A 6,595-nucleotide genomic window follows, 5' to 3' on the forward strand; every position below is an offset into this window, starting at 1 on the left:
ACTCATCCGACAGCTGTTAAAATTATTCCAGTCACAGCTCATTATATTGTTTACAAGCGTACAAAAGCATTTTGGTTAGAATTGCCCACAAAAAAAGTTATTCGTGATGGAATTCAAGCGTGATAGTGTAATTTGGCTGGAAAACCACAAGTGGCTATCGTTAGCGTACTACAGCATTTAAACGTGAATAAATCGTTTGTGTCTCGTACCATCGCTCGTTACCGTGATACTGGTAGCTTAGCCCAACATCAAAGAAGTGGACGGAAGAAAACAGCAACATCAGCAGAAATGGTTCGAAAAGTAAAGAAGCGACTTGATCGAAACCAGCGTCGCAGTGGGCGAAAAATGACTCGTGAGCTGATCACATGGCAAAATTCCATTCGGCAAATATTGAAAAATGAGCTCAGGGTAAAGCCATTGAAATTCCAAAAAGTGCAAGAACTTACATCGCAACAGAAAGAAAATAGACTTAAAAGAGCTAAAGAGGTTGCTTCGCTTGGTCGAAAGTGGTGAACGGCCGAATTTGGTTTTCTCCGATTAGAAAACATTCGTTGTGCAGCAGTTTGTAAACAGACAAAATGATCGTGTTTACTTGCTACAGAGATCAGCCGAAAATTTGCACCTTCGGTTGGCCACCAGAACTCAAGCGCAGGCCATGGTGATGGTGTGGGCCGCCATAACAGCCGATGGTCGTTTTCCGCTCGTATTAATCGACCGTGGCATCAGAATACATGCCGAATGTTATCGCGAAACGAATCTGGAAAAATGCTGGGTATATTAAAGCCTTTGTTACGCAAATATTTTGGCCGCAGACCTTGGACATTCCAACAGCACCATCGCACTCAGCACGCGCTACCCAAGAATGGTTACAAAAGAAGGTTCCTTGCTTCATTTCCAGCGCACAATGGCCACCAAAATCTCCGGATACCAATCCGTTGGACTATTGTGTCTGGAGTATTTCGGGAAGCAAGGTTGGCACTAAAAAATTACAAAGTGTCACCTTAAGAAAGCGTTTCGGGAATGCGCCATTCGGGCATCGTGTGACGCTTTCATTGGCCGTTTGAAGGCCATACTTCGTGCCAAAGGTGACCAATTCGAACAAATCTAAACTTATTTTAAAATTTGATGCTATCTTCGACATTTTTTGTTTTCATTCAATGAAATTAAAAAAAAGGAGTAAAAATTATGGCTTTTGATTTTATTGCAGTATTTTTATCTCACCCTGCACTGGTTCCGAGGAATCTTAATCCGAAAATTTTCAAAAGTGTGGAAGAGGGAGAACTTTGGCCCTCTATTTAGGTTAATTTGCGATGTAGCCTTTCAAAACGCCGATACAGACCTACTTTCATAATCTCCTGGATTTTTTCCGTAATTATTGAAAAAGTTGAATTTGGTCTCACAGTATATTTAACGATTTACGATTTTTCCTTCGAATTTGGTTTTCCTCAAGTTGAAATCACGTATTTTTTTTATCATTTCTGACACCAATTATCAAGAAATTCTGAGGTCGTATTCATAATTGTTTCAATCACTCCACAGATTGTTCTTTTCCTGGTTCAGTTTTACAAAGATGTAAAGTGAAAGGCATTATAAAGGCAAGAAATGTGAAATGAAAAATTTTTTTATCGAATTGAAGGCCAGCTTTAAATTTTTACGCATCCATAGTTTCGAAAAACTTTAAATATGTATTATGGGCCATACTTAAAATTTTCTTCGACATTTTTTACTCCCAAATGAAATTGATTAAAATAAATCGGGACGGCGCGAACGCCATTCCCGGCTATCAAAAATTACACGCACGAGTTATTCACATTAGGAATAATCGCGGAGGTCAACTCAGTCGTAGTGCAATGACTAAGCCTCACTCCGGGGGAACCGCCTTCATGATCACGGTAACCCCTACGCCAGGTAAGTATGCTTTTCGCTGCCAATGGCAAACTACTTTAGGAACGAGAATTTCCAACTGAATGAGAATTCTTAGGAAGGCAAGAATCAGCGAAAAAGTATTTGTGGCAATGAAAACGGATTTTTGTATGAAATGTTGTAAATGAGGGTGATTTTGTACAAAGCCCACATGGCGAAATGGTGGTGTGTTGTGTATCTTGTAGATACACATTAGGGTGCTGCATAAGTAAATGTTAAAGACATGTGCTGGCAGGAAATGTGGCACTGCATGAAGGCAAGGCTACGAGGTAGTTGTGTGGCACTCTAATATTAATACACACAGGTATGAATGTGTGTAGATACAAATACAGAGTGCAAAGAATAAATTGTATTTCTCAGATACTTTTTCTCAATGCCTCATCCACCACTTCGTTTTGTACATGCGTATGGCAAGTGCTTTGGTTTTGTTGGTGCGGAAATCATCAGAACATTTGCAGTTTGACAATTCAACAGTGGATTTTTTCTGTCATTTGTATCGTCACGGTTTTATTCTTAAATTTTGGGATTTTATTCCACCATTGCCAAAAATGATTCCATGCGACATTTGTATTTCACTAAATGAATTGGATAAAATGGGGAAGAAGGAACCCCAAAAATAACCAAAAAATTTATTTTTTTCTGCAATTATTTCCTAACACCTCTTCCTTGTTCCCACAGTAAAGTGAGTCTTGACCCTTCTTTTTCAAACAATTGTAAACTGTTAAAATTGTCTCTGAAAACGAACGATTAACCTTGAGCTTAGCTTGAAATAAATCAATTAACTCATGTTTTGGTCTCACTTTAAATGGCCATAATCGATTCATTTAGATCTCAACATTTGGCTGGCCAAGACATAAAACGAAAATTTTTGTTGTTTTCGTCCAGCCTATCGATCGACTTCTTATTGCCGTTTAACCCTGACAATAAATTGTTAAGCCAGCAAAGCAACAACAACAGCAACACAATCAAGCCACAGACATTACGCATTTCATTTATTTATGCTTCGTAACATGTTGATTAGTACTTTTTGTGCGTTTTATGTCCGGATAGCAAAGCAATGAACTCATTGACATCGAACTGGAATAAAAAACAAGAAACACTAAGCAGGCAGTACAAATCTTGTGAAAAGCAAAAACAATGAAGCCTAAATTGAAACAAATAAATAAAACTTATCATTGCCTCCTGAGATATGCAACGCAGCAGACAAAAATGGCCTACGGCCATACAATGAATGACCAGAATTTTAGTTCGCGTTGACAATTGTCAAAGTTGACCACAACAAAAACACAATACAAGTGTTGACAGTTGAAAAATACTTACAATGTTTAATTTGCGTAGTTTTACTTTTTACTTTGCATTTTGAGCCTTTCAGCACTTGGGCCGTTTTTGTGGCTATACAAAATGCGTAAATGATTAATGATCTCAAGAAGACAATACAACGAAATTCCTGTTGACATTAATATTGTCATCAATAATGTGTAGAGAAAAAAATTGCCTAGCTTAAATGACTACAAAGAATTGATTAATGCCGCTATTTTGAATTTTTAACAGTCCGAAAATTTTAAGATTGTCGAAAGGGTATGGCAATTGTTTATACATACATATTGCGTAAAATATTGAAGCTAAAAACTATATGTTTTCCTTTGTTTATATACCCCTTAAAACGGTAATTTATACAGGGTGAGATAAAAAAATTACAACAAAGTCAACCGCCATAATTTTTACATTTTTGTTTAAATTTCATTGAATGAATTGAATGAATGAAATATATTTCAAAATTTCAATTTTAGAAAATAAAAAAGGTTTTTTATGAATCAAAATTTTCGATATTTTTTAATGTTAAATATTAATTATACCAATTTCTTCTGTTCCGAGACTCACAATGAAATTTGAACTAGAATTTTTTGGGAATTAATGTGAAGTGGATTACAGCTTTAGAATAATTATAAATTGGAATTAGAGAGAACTAATGCCTGGGTTGTATATCCTACACTAAATCGATTTCTACCAAATTTGACGGAGGCATTTATGTCTCTCGTACCATAAAGTACATAATATGACTTCGAGAACGACAATATTAACCGATTTCGTTCCTCTGTTCTGTTCCACCTCGCCCTAAAAATATCCCTTCCCCCTAAAAATACCCCTTCCTCCTAAAAATATCCCCTCCCCTACGATGGAAAAAATTTCTGAGCAATTACCCTAAAAAAGTAAAAAAAAATATATTAAATCTCGGAACTAAATGTGTTGAATGAAATAAATCGGTGCAACCGAGATTCAATAAATTTCGTATTTATTTCCGGTATAAATTCCGTTGAGTGTGCAAAAGTCCATCCAATTCATATTCGGTGCACAATAAATCTCGAATCGGATGAAGATATATATGGAAGCTATATCCAAATCTAAACTGATATCCATAAAATTTGGCGGAGGCATTTCTGAGCTGTGTGTGATATCTGGTACCAAATACCATTGCTTTGAAGTGCATGTTCTAATGTGAGGAATTTAAACCGCAAATCGTATGAAACATGTAAATGGGAGCTATAGCTATGTCTGAACCGACTTTCCCAAATTCAAAGTGCTTGCATCTGGTCTGAATTCTGACGCACAGAAAAATGAAATTGGTCGAGCTATATCTAAATCTGAACCGATATTTACCAAAATTGCCAGACATACGTTTGGACTGAACATGGCCCTGTTTGCTAAAATTCATTTGATTCGGACTGATATAACGCATTTGGTGCACAATATTCATGAAATCGGATGACACTATATATTTGTGGAAAATTTAATTTTAATCAGACAATAAATGTGACCTGAACAGAAGAACATGCATAAATCGACTCAGAATGTGATTCTATGAAGTTTATCAAAGGGAACTATGGATATATTTCGATTCCTTCTGCTGTTACAAACAAATGCACAAAGGTATAATACTCTGTACCACAGTGTGGTCGGATATAAAAATACTTATGAAATCTTCATAAAACATTTTAATATTTTTATTGTCTCATTTCCGACATAGGCTTGTATAGGCTCTAAATACACAGGAACATTTTTAATTTTTGAAAATTTTATAATTCGAGCAAGTCAAAAGCAATAAGTTCGGCCGGTCCCAATTTTGAATAGCATCCACCATTTGGAACGAATTTGAAAAAATAAAATCCGTTACAAATTTTGTTAAAGTTTTAAAAATACCGAATATAGCCGTTATATTGTGGTTTTTACGAAGACCAGCATAGGAAACTTTTGTTGTCATAGGCCATTACAAATACGAAACTTGAAAAATATCCAGTGATTACTATAGCTAAAATCATCTGAATACCGCATATAGGGAGGTACGATATATGGGGGTTATAGAAGTCCTGGAACTGTATAGACAATTTTCCGTCACAGGCTGAAGTATCCATTAGAAACTTCAAATTATCAAGAACATATATACTTTGTGGGATCTAAAATGTATATTTCGAGGTGTTTTTTAAAAAATGTGATATTTTCTGTCAGATTTTTTGTTGGATGATTTGTAATATTTTATTTATTTTATTTTGTAATATTTTATTTACACCCTATATGCTGGGAGTATTATGTACAGATCGTAATTATCGTCCAATCCTGACGAAATTTTTCATGATAATTGGATTTGGACCAGAATATTAGCCTATTCATTTTGATGCATTTTGATGATTCCAAAAAAGTAAGGGCCTGAATTGGAAATTTTCATTTCAAAAATTTTCCAGACAAGGGCAGAGCAGAAACCTAGCTTTTTTGATGGTCATCAAATAATATTTAGGGGATAAAATGGCCTACAACTTTTGTATGAAATTGTTTTCAAGACCTATCATCACGACAGAGCGCGTTAATATAGGGCAATGTCCAGAAGCCTTTGTTTACTTGTTTATTTCGTCCTGCAATAACAGAACATACAGTGATTGACATTAATGTCATTCTAATTTCCATTAAATTTTTATGGTTCTGTTTTTGTGATAACAATAATATTTTCAGAATTTGGTAATTCAAAAACTCATTAAAAAGAAATTATGCAATTAAAATTTATATTTAGCCATACATATAATTATTCTTTTTTTTTTTGTTAAAATTTAGTAATATACAGGGTGAGATGAAAAAACTGCAACCAACTTCAGACTACTGTCATTTCAAAGCCACTCGTCCGACAGATGTTAAAATTATTCCAGTGACAGCTCATTATATAGTTTACAAGCGTACAAAAGCATTTTGGTGAGAATTTTCCAGAAAAAAAGTTATTTGTGGTGGAATTCAAGCGTGGTAGTGTGATTTCTTTATATTTGGCTGGAAAACCACAAGTGGCTATCGTTATAACACTCCAGCATTTAAATATGAATATATCTTTTGTGTCTCATACCATCGCTCGTTACCGTGATACTGGTAGCGTGGCCCGACGTCAAGGAAGTGGACGGAAGAAAACAGCAACATCAGCATAAATCCTGCGAAAGGTAAAGAAGCGACTTGACCGAAACCCGCGTGGCAGTGACCGAAAAATGGCTCGGCGACTGAGCATATCGCATTATTCCATTCGGCAAACATTGAAAAATGAGCTCGGGGTAAATCCTGTTAAATTCCAAAAAGTGCAAGAACTTACACCGCCACAGAAAGAAAAGAGACTCAAAAGAGCTAATGAGTTGCTTCGCTTGGC

At 35.6% G+C, this 6,595-nt stretch overlaps 1 non-coding gene across 1 annotated transcript; it reads right to left on the reverse strand.

Annotated features, from left to right (window-relative positions):
- Nucleotides 1-1,752: 1,752 nt before the first annotated feature.
- Nucleotides 1,753-1,916, reverse strand: LOC131801317 (U1 spliceosomal RNA). The gene has a single exon (XR_009341782.1). It is a non-coding gene; the product is annotated as a U1 spliceosomal RNA (small nuclear RNA).
- Nucleotides 1,917-6,595: the final 4,679 nt, after the last annotated feature.

Source organism: Musca domestica, unplaced genomic scaffold (assembly GCF_030504385.1).
Source record: "Musca domestica strain aabys unplaced genomic scaffold, Musca_domestica.polishedcontigs.V.1.1 15, whole genome shotgun sequence".
In the NCBI taxonomy this organism is placed as follows: domain Eukaryota; kingdom Metazoa; phylum Arthropoda; class Insecta; order Diptera; family Muscidae; genus Musca; species Musca domestica.